The sequence below is a fragment of the Stegodyphus dumicola genome, chromosome 11 (assembly GCF_044657685.1).
Source record: "Stegodyphus dumicola isolate Sdum_Otavi_A_Nest chromosome 11, ASM4465768v1".
Lineage (NCBI taxonomy): Eukaryota > Metazoa > Arthropoda > Arachnida > Araneae > Eresidae > Stegodyphus > Stegodyphus dumicola.
Window position 1 is genome coordinate 96774139 of NC_140778.1, and position 11766 is coordinate 96785904.

An 11766-nucleotide genomic window follows, 5' to 3' on the forward strand; every position below is an offset into this window, starting at 1 on the left:
TACTGTACCGAATAAAACATTTTTATTTCCAGCACGCGAGACCGTTTATCGGATATTCTAAATTTATGCTACTGTGAAATATATTGTAATTTTGTAGTTGAATTCAATTTTAGGTGGTTTAAGGGGCAAAAAGTATCATATTTAATAAATAAAGTAAACGCACAGAGTGTTAATATTAAGAAGGCAAAATAAGTTTTTAAAGCCATCTTAGTAAGAAAACTGAGCGTTGAGGTGATTAGCTGAAAAACGACTGAATAGAAAAATTAAAAAAAAAAATTATATTCCACCAGTTAAGACTGCATCGCGATTTTTAAACGCATGTTTTTATATTTTTTTTTTGCAATTTAAAATTAAGGTATTTCTATTAAAAAAATTAGCTAAATATTAAGCTAGCCCAAAGGCTGCAGAGAAATTATTAACGCGAAGTTCAGTGAATCATATACGAGGAGGACAAGTACTATTGCCAAGAATATACAACAATAAAGACAGACTGCTATCGTAGAATTTGAACTGGTAATGTGTCCTTCAGCAAGCCGTACACGTTCTAGTCTAAAACCTCCCTTAATACTACCTTTTTCTACCTCATTTAAATACGCACGAACTAAGGTTTACATTTTGACAGGGAAGAGGTAAGAGAGAACTCACAGTAAAGATGCGTAACCATAAAATACCTGGTAAATTAAAATGAAGAAATATTTTACAACTTTCATCTATTTTACCGAATCCCATGTCGACAAAGTGACTATATCTAACAGATTATATTCTATCGTTTACAGATTAGGACAAAAGTTTTCTTTGATGTAGAAAAAATTAGCTCTTGATTTAATGATTGACTTCAGTTTTTTCTTCTTTCCGAGAATCTGACAATTTCCATTTTCAGACAGCCATTTGGGTTCAGAATTACATTGGATTGGCCATGCCACCTGATCTGTAATAAAAGTTTCCCGGAAAATTACGTTTGTTTCAACGATATTATATCTTGCCAATTTATATACATCCAGCTTCATTTATTTCACGCTCTGATATAACTTCCGAGAGGTGAGTATCTAACTGCTACTGTTGATGACATGAGTAAACACGTTTAGGTCATATTTTGAGCTTGCTTTATTTCATGCTCTAAAGCCAATATACCAAAATATGAAAATGATGGAAGATTTTTCATCACCCAGTCCAATTAAACCAGTTATTACATTTTCTGTAAATGGTTACAAAAACGTTGTCTTTCGATTCTTGTCCTTCATTCGCTCGTTGCTTTCTACATTTCTTTAACTCATACAGATATTAATTTAAAGTGACCGCAACATATATTAAAAAATCAAGCGCATACGTCAATGAATATTTTGAACGATACTTTTATATATTAACGTGTAATCTTAAAATATGGGCAGACAATGACCAATGTTTAGAAGAAAAAAATAAATGTAAAAGCCAGCCATATTTACACGTAAATCATGTAAGAACCTGCCAAAAAGTACTAGCGGTATTTTTTAACAATTATCACTGTCTTTTCCACGCCGTTGTGGAAGGTTCGGCGGTTTCAGAGCCAAACATTAAAACAGTTTTCGAGTTTTAGTGAATATTTAGTTGTCATGCAATTACCAAAACCGTTAGGTTAGTTAGGTAAACATTTAAATTTTCTTTCTTTGCAGCCAAAGCGAAATGGGCCAAATGTTATGCACACAGTTTTATTCTCTTATTAAGTTGCTTGCCATTGACATTAGCGGAATGATTGCTGAGGATATGTTTTGGATGCCAAGTTCTTGCTATTGCAAATCGAGCCCTTCAAATACGCCATGGAAACATTTCATTGCAATGGACATCTAAGTGTAAACAAGCCAACCACTGTACTGTTTCGAAAACTTGTTTTACAATTTGTGTTTGCAGGCTCTCAGTAATGTATTGTTGCGTGCGTACGAGTTCGTTATGAAATGAATGCACAAGTCCGATGAAAAATGAACAAAAATTTATTATTATCACAACAAAAATGCTTAAATTTTCTCAAATTATCATGCAGTATTACAATATCTCACAGTAGTTATCTTTTAACTACTCAAATGACCAATAGAACGTAATTCAAAACAGCTAAAGAACGCTAATCCGCGAATTCGCTACAATCAACAAGAGCAGTTTTCTAAACAACAACAAACTAAGCAACTACTGCGAACTGAGATGTTTTCCTCCTTTTATAAGATTTTAAAATCACGCGCTAGAATTTTCCAGTACTTTCTCGAAATCAAAAAGAGATATTTATTTATTTAATGCACGCGCTCTTGTATTTTCAATTTTCTCTGGCTGCTGGACTTGAGCAGATCTCACGGGGTGGCGGTCTGGAAGAGTGGCTTGCTGGGCTGCCTCGAATTTCATGGCGTACACTAAAGCGCTTTTCAAATCTTTAACATCCGCCATTCGTAGAGCCTTCTGTATTTCGGGATCCCGGATGCCATCGATAGTTTGCTTCCCAATTGTTGAGCCAAATCTTTTCGGATGATGGTAACGTTGGCTCCTGTATCTATTGTCATATTCCAGGGAACTCCATTAATATGTCCTATTACAAAAAGTCCATTACTGCCGCCTCTCACTGCAGAAATCTGAAGCGCTTTAAACTGGGGCTTTTCATTATCTGGCAACCTCCGCCCCACGAGATGGCCACTAATTAGTTTCCCTGCTGCTTGCTAGGAGCGGTCCTAACATCCGTGCCCTGGGGTGTTCTGAAGTTTCGTCGTATGTGTCCTTCGGCACCGCAGTTCCAGCACTTAACGGTCGGTTTCTTATCACCAATATTCCGTCTCAAGGCGTTGAGTTGTCTAGTTAAATCGTCTAGACGAGCAGTGACTTGATTCTCTGGCTGCTGGACTTGAGCAGCTCTCACGGGGTGGCCGTCTCGACGAGTGGCTTGCTGGGCTGCCTCGAATTTCATGGCGTACACTAAAGCGCTTTTCAAATCTTTAACATCCGCCATTCGTAGAGCCTTCTGTATTTCGGGATCCCGGATGCCATCGATAAAGTACTGCAGGGACAGGATTTCCCACGTTTCTCTCGGGCACTCCGTAAAGGCGAGGTGGGACAGCTTTTCAACATCTGTGGCGAGTTCCTGGAGTGATTCGGAGGGCTTCAGTTGACGGGATTTTAATTGAAGCTTGCTGTAGTCTTTTAAACAATTATCGCCAAAACCAGTTCCAATGCGCCGGATAAAGCTTCGAAGTCAAGTCTTTGGTTTTCTGGAAGCGTCTGCAGGATATCCGCAGCGTCTGCTCTCAGAGAAGCGGCGAGATGGCAGGCCTTAGTTTGGGAATCCCATCCATTCGCATCCTAAACGATAGAAAATTGTATTTTATACACTTTCCAGTATGTCTTCCCATCATATGTGGATATCTGCAGAGATGGACGAGCAGGCATCGGTAAGAATTTAAAACCCTCAGAATTGCTTCTTTCGTTCGCTATGCTCTTCTTTAAAGTGTCAACTTCTTTCACAACGGCTGAAACCCTATCATCAATTTGTTGCTCGACGGCAGAAACTCGCTCTTCTATATGGTCTTTTACAGAAGAAACTCTTTCTTCTATTTCTTCTTTCACCGAAGAAACTCTTTCTTCAATTTGATCTTTTACGGAAGAAACCTTTTCTTCAATTTGCCCAACTTTATTTTCAACCACATCTATTCTGCCTTCCATAGCATCGAGTTTGGTTTCCATTATGCAGGCAATTTCTCTTTTCATTTCGTATTGACTTTCTTCAATCTTTACTTGTACGGCTTTTATTTCGTCTTTAAAAGTTAATTGACCAGCTTGAATGGCCTTTATCTCTTCCTTAACGGATTCTTGTCCCGCTTCAATCCTTTCCTGATTAGATTTCATATCTTCTTTCAACGAGGTAAAGGCTGAGATCAACTGCCTTAATTGCTCTTCCATCGCTCTTGTTATTGGCATTCAAATCCCACTTCTGACACCAAAGCTTGTTGCGTGCGTACGAGTTCGTTATGAAATGAATGCACAAGTCCGATGAAAAATGAACAAAAATTTATTATTATCACAACAAAAATGCTTACGTTTTCTCAAATTATCATGCAGTATTACAATATCTCACAGTAGTTATCTTTTAACTACTCAAATGTCCAATAGAACCTAATTCAAAACAGCTAAAGAACGGTAATCCGCGAATTCGCTACAATCAACAAGAGCAGTTTTCTAAACAACAACAAACTAAGCAACTACTGCGAACTGAGATGTTTTCCTCCTTTTATAAGATTTTAAAATCACGCGCTAGAATTTTCCAGTACATTCTCGAAATCAAAAAGAGGTATTTATTTATTTAATGCACGCGCTCTTGTATTTTCAATTTTCCTGCTTAGCTTTTTTTAATATTCGTCACGCGCTGCACTGCGCGAGAAATAAAACCATTTAATTTATAATTGAACTAACATTAGCTTTTTAAATACCAAATTCGTAACAGTATCTTTGCTAACATTTCTACATAGAATTTATTCTATTTTGACATATTTATAGATTTTTGAACTAATAAATGTCTTCGCCGCAAAAGTTCTCAGTTTAGTTACCAACTTTCTGTCTTTGTGTAGCAATTATTGCCTTAACGTCTTTATTTGGGAGCATATTTTATTTAGTTTTTTATTATTACCTCATATCTATTTTACATTTCGTATACATGTAAATATGCAACTTCACAAAAATGTAAATATGTCAGTCAGTTTATAAAAAAAAAAATTATGCTTGAAAATTCGTTGCTATGTATTTTTATGCCGCGATGTTTTGATAAATTTTGGTTATAGTATTAGACGATCGCGTTTAGAATATACATGAGTTGCTGAAAGAAAGAAATCAACTATAACTTAAGGCACATTTTTCTTTTTGTCACTTTTCTTTCCTCTATACCTTTTACTTTGAACATCGCTATAATCCCTACATATATCATACTCTACCTGGAACTCTATTACGGAACAGATAAGAGCAAAGAAACATTTATTTCCTCTCAACATTAGTGTAAAACTAAAGTACCAAAGTATAATACTTTGGTCAATTTACTGACTTGAGAAAATGTCAGCATAATCGACCTTGACTATAACGATCTCACCTTAGTTGAGCAGTCTCGCGACATATTTATATAAATATTCAAAAAGGATGCTTCAATGTCATAAATGCTACCTTCGAAACATATATACCAAAATCAGTCCAAAACTTTGACGAATAATTTCATATACTGGTCATGATTTTAATATAATTACATCACTTTACCATCATGATTATAACGTAAATCCTACGATAATCGTAATCCTGCTTTATTTCGCCTACTCACCACAAAAAACTTGAAAATATTTTCCGCTTAGCGGTTTTCTGGCATGGAGATAGGAAAGCCGGTTTCCACAACCTTCGTATTCGTCCTCGAATCTTAGGATTCTAGCTTCGGTGCTCGACAAGTGTTTAGTCCGTCTGTGCCACACAGGCAATTCTGGTGTTTGGTTTGATTTAGTTGATTATAACGAAGCACACTTGCGCTATCTGCCTAGGATGAAGGATGCCTTCGTGGAGAACATTCTAAGGGAATCTGGCTAATATACACGTTACACATAAGCAAAACTCCGAAACCTCCCATGCAGTCAACCTATTCGCCTAGAATCGAAACCAGTTTGAAACTACCAGTGCTCAGCGATTTTACCCCTCCGCCACTGTTGGGCGACAACTGCTGTCGAGCCGAAATTCTTCTAGAGAGCGTGATCTTAGGTCTTTGGAATGTGGGAGAAAGTTGTAGAGTGCGTGGATAAAAATCAACGCGAAAAAAATGCAACTAGTCGTGCATCCTTGACACGGAGGAAGAAACAAACCTCCTTCGACAGTTTTTTAAACGATCTGCGGGTAAAAATGAGCAGAGCATGACGAAAAAAGCGAAGACCAGAGACAAAAATTAAGCGCTTCCGTAGGCACTTCACGTTTTCTTTTAATTATGTTTTTATAGAATATGTATTTGTTATTTATAAATAATTGTTTCTTCTTGTTTTTGAATAAGAAAATACATATTTCATATTCTTGTTTTTGAATAAGAAAATACATTTTCCTTATTCGAAAACACTTAACAAAAACAACTGAGGTCGTGATTGAGAGCTGGCACAGATTAATGGCATTTCGAATTATTTCAATGGGGAAAATTGCATTGATATACGAGCAAGGTTACGAAACGAATTAAACTCGTATGTCGAGGTACCACTGTACGTAATTATATAATAGTTAGCTAGCAGATAGTGATAAATAATTTTAAAGTCCGATGCTATCAATATATAAATTATGTTGACTAGTATAATTAATTTAGAATTATGCCCCTACATATAATAAGATGATGTATGTTACTACAGATACGTATTAATATATACATATATAAGTCTGTGCATATATATGAAATCATAATTCGATTTAAACCAGTTAACAGTTAGAATTACTGAACAACCATGAAAGATTCCTCAAGAATGAAATATGGTGTAACAATGAACACTTAGCTTAGAAATTAGATTCTATTGTATATTGTTGTAAAAGCCATTGTAAGAGTGAAAATTCTTCATTCTGCCTTAATGCGAATTTTTGCGTTTAATGCGTTGTTTGGAGATTTTATGATCCAGAATTATATTGATGTGATATATTAATACTGCATTTGTAGGTAAACGTTTTTGAGAAACGAGTCAAAGCGATTGATTTTTTGTGAAAATTTGGATTTATCCTTATTTTATTGACGTGCACCAGCACTGAATTGAGAATGGCTTGTGCTATGCTTCGATGGATGAAAAAGCGTTTGTAAGTAATGAATATTATGAAAGTTTCAGCATATTTAAATGAGTAGTATTAAAAGTATATATTTACTAATATCATATATTAATACTTTATGGTAAATGTTTCATTATAAATCTCATCATAGTTTCATTTCTCATTCTATTGCATTTCTATAGCGGAACCTAAATTTTTTGGTTTACATATTGTAGATTGCATCAGTTTTGCCGCGCAATTTATTCCTCGGTATGTTACTTGTAGTGTTATTAGAAATTCCATTATTTCTGTCTTTTTTCTGCAATTGGTAGAATCTGATTAGGAAATTTATGTTTTTCTTTCAAGATGTATATGAAATTGGTTATATCAAGTGTTAAATAAACGTTGTTATTCGGGCAATAGCGTTAGCTTTATCCAGATTGATAAATGCATTTCTTATTTCTTAAATTCTGAAGACATAAAGACACACTCGGATAGGATAGGACAGGACAGGAACAAGTACAGGGGGCACCACGCCATCGCCATTGACAAAAATGGTATAGCTAACAGCCAACATGTACTAGCTCTCTGGACACAGGGGACCTGATTACGGTAAACATAGGACATAGCACTAACAACGTTTAGGACATAGCGCAACATACTGTTACAACATACTTCAACCCATAGGACATAGCATTATCATACTATTACAGATTATTTACAATGCAAGAAGTTATGTTCATAGGACATACCATTATCATACTATTACAGATTATTTACAATGCAAAACGTTATGTTCATAAGACATAGCATTATCATAATATTACAGATTATTTACAATGCAAGAAGTTATGTTCATACGACATAGCATTATCATACTATTACACACTCGGATAGTAGATTCACTCACTTTACGTTTTTAAAGGGTTATATATACATTAAGGGCGTGTTCAAAACAACCATTGACGGGTAGTCTTGGCGTAATTCGGATTCATACCAAGATTATTCATTTCTCAAGGCAATAATTTTTGTTATTTTTGCTAAACCGTTTACGAAAATATAATTTTCCGAATGCTGAACTCTTATGCATGAAAAGGCAGATTTTAAGATATTTGTTTTGCAATTTGATGCAAAATTCGTATTTTTAAAACACTGATGTATATGTTCTTATTTTAAAACTCTGCCAGTATATAACATTAAATACCATTCTTGTGTTATCACCATTTATACATGTCGCTTGCTGTACAGCCTGCTGAATACATTTTACTTTCTAGCTATCTACAATTACATCGTGTTGTTTCGGTATGAACAGGGGCGAAGTTTTCATTACTTAGATAAATTTAAAGATAATTAATTAAATTTTTCTCATTTTGATATCTATAATATATAGACAGGATTACTGAAAAAAAATTTAAGAAAATAATAAATGAAGAAGTAAATGGAAAAATTTCGTTCAGGTATTGTGAGATACCAATATAAACTTCATACATTTTACTAGGGGGCTGTTGCCAAAGCAAAATCTTTACTATATATGTCTACCAGTTCTATGTATACAGTGTGTTGCTCAAAGTAAACTTCCTGCATTGTGAAGAGTACTTAATGCGTTCTTGCGAAGCTTGTTTTCTCGTACAAGCTCTGCCTCTTCGAACCGAAATTGTTCGTAATCTGCAACGTCTTGAGTTGTTTATGCAGGTTCTTTAGCTGTTCTGGTATTTCCTGTCGAATCTTACGGTGACGCGGAGAGTCTTGTATCCTTCGTTTACTTGCAACGTATCTTCATCGCGCAACTTATCTTCATCGCGCATATTCTAATGACGTTCTACTTATCTAATGGGCCTCCGTTTCGCTTCGGCTTCCCTTTCCGGAGCACGCAGTGTTTCTTGGTTTTCTGAATGTCTTTTATGTGTTCTACTAGTTTCTGATACAGTTTTAGCACGCGACGTTTCTTGAGTTGCTGCTTGTCTGCTGGAACTCCTATTCGTTTCTTCTTCACTTTCTTGAATGTGTAAGCTTTCTTGTCACTATGCTTGCCTGCTGAGTTTCTAGTTGTATCTTCATTAATTTTTGAAGTTCGCAAGTTTTCTTGTACTTGCCTGCTGAGTTTCCTAGTGTTTCTTACTTCCTTTTTATGTAGCTCGCTGTAACATTTGTGCTGTCTTCTTGCGTTCAGGCATTTTAGTAAATTGAAAAAAAAATTATGTAAATGTAGTATAGTAACATTGAATCTAAATTACGTTAAATACCCACACAAGTTTAAACTTCTACTCAGGAAGGAACTATACAATAAAAGAAATTAAATTTTTATAAATAAAATTAGAATAGCATAAACTGCATAGAAACATTTCATTATGAAGAAAATGTATTCATTCTTTCCAAGCAACCAGCGATTCGTAAATAAATTTTTCTTGCCAACTCAGGAAACAAAGACCTTTGACACTTCAGGTAATACATTAGAGTTTATGATTTAAATTTATTTCAATATAACAAAATTTCAAAATCTCAATAAAGGAATTAACGTAGCGATAGCATATCGTGTCACGTATCCAAAGGTGAAACATAAAAGTTGCCAAAAGCAGCTATTCATTTAAAATACTGATATTAACGAAAGATTTTCGACATACAATGACGTTATATTCAGTTTCCTTTAAAAACATTAAGCTTCATTTAAACAAAAGGAAATTAAATTCAGACATTTTTCCTAGCTTTCAAGCTTTTATTGTATTTTAAAATCTTCTTTTTGTCACAGTTGCGCAAGTTCTCCTCGGCGTCATTAGGAGCCGTAGGTCGAAATCATTTAAGAATCATTCCTGTAAATAATGATCATATGATAAATTGCAATACATATTCGATTGTTTTATATAGAATTTGAGTACAATTCTTTATACATCAGCTATTATGCCCCTTTATGTAACGACAAAAATTATTTTCAATGATTATCCGATGAGAATAATTCTTTACAATGATTATTCGATGACAATGATTATTTGCAACGAATATTAAAAGCTGATGACTATGATTACTTAAATAGAATATGCATGTCGTTCGATGACAGCGATTATTTCCTAAGAATCTTCGATCATGTCACTATTGTATATCGCTATACCCCTGGGTTTGGGGCCGGTTGGGAATTGTACTACGGCCCTGTAATCAAGCATTTTAAATGACGTCAAAATGTCACTGATCCAGATATTTTACTAGTAACTGCAGTGTATTGTGATCGAAACCGTTACTTAAGTCTTCTGAATAAAATTTGGGATAATTCATTTTACATCAGAGAATAAAGCAATTTGTAACACGAATTTCAACAAAACTGCATGCATCGAATAACAAGAATTATATAAACGGAAGTATCAGTACAACAAATCGCTCTTTGCAGCTCCGCTTTAGTCCGACACTTGTTTTTCAGCTATCGTATCTACCCATTTGAAGATACCATGTGAAGAATACTTTTTTTAAGTGTGTAAATTAATTACATGTATGTTGTGTATATATATGGAGATATTTTTTGAATTAGGAAAGCACCAACTTCTTTTAACGAAAACAACCGGGACATTATCTCCAGTCCAATTTAATTTTTCATCTAAATCATTTCCTAATTACAAAAGTTAATATTAATTTTCTTTGCAAATGAGACTAGGTGTTGCTGGAAACAAATGAAATACCAAACATCATTAAATTTATTGAAGTCAACAGCAGAAAACTGTTAAACAATTAATAGATCACTTCAATGAAATGTAATTGCATTTAAACGTATTAAATTGTTTTCAGCAGATGTAATAATCAGGAACATAAGAAGATCCGAAGAGATATTGTGCGTTTAAATACTTTTTTTGTTTTCGCTAATTTTTTATACATTTCAGTTAACGTGTAAATCTGTGTTTTGAACGCATGGCCCGTTAAGTGAAGAAGTCTGTAGGAAGGCAATTTTTAATCCTGTGCGGAAATTGTCCAAATGAATGATCAGTCATCGACTCAGCATACGCAGCCATCAGGATGAGATCCCAAACATTGATTAATTGCGCTCGACTGGAAATTTCATCAGCATGGTCAACGGAAGCCAACGTTTTAAAATTTTCTTGTTCTTAAATATATGCTTTTTCACTTTTGTAATATGATTAGATACCTATAATCACAGTTCCTTCACTTGCAATAATATATTTCATAAATTGTTGAAGTGCAGACACACACTTCATATTGTAGAAACACGTTTCTCTGGAATTTTTGATGCAAATCCTGGTTATTTTTTCTAAGAAGGGAAAGTAAGGGAGAGTGCCATTTATAAAGCTTAGGTTTTCTAGATTTGCAGGGTTTTCGCGCTCGCATTTTACGTGCTTCTTAAGAATCTCTGGTAATAAAATGGGAACTTTCCATGACTTGTTGCCAATCTAATTGGAGAAAAAAAATTATTCTTTATAGGGATACTTGCGGGAGGTAACCGTCGAGCAATCTTCTTGTATCTGTCTCGTCCCATCTGTTTGTTATTTTATTAAAACGTGTTTGGAAAATTTTTTCCTGATTGCATGGTTTGATTTGAGATGATAGATGTCAATCAGACCTTTTAATATGGCATCCTGAGCTGTTGGTGCCAGCAGCTTCATTTCCTATTATACCTGTATATTCTCATAATGGAATTTAGGCTAATAAGAGGAATATTCATTTCCATATTTATTGTTTTTAAAAGATTTTGAATAAGTAAAGATATTTTCTTCGTGGAACATTGAGCGTTTAAAAATCTTTGACAATCTGTAAAAATGCTCGCAAACTGTAACTTACTACTTTTGACAAAAAACGTATAAGTAATCATTTATTAAATTAATGAATTCAAACATATGAACATATATATTTAATAAAATAAAAATATTTCAGCGCAAATAATTATCGACGTCTATTTGAAGAAGAAGAAGGAGAAGCAGAAATATACTACAGCGAACAACTACTAGAAGAATTGGATCCCCAATGTTTAAGATTGCAATACGTGTCGGAGACGTAAGTCTTTTCGGAAAAAATAATTAAACAAAACATAATGTT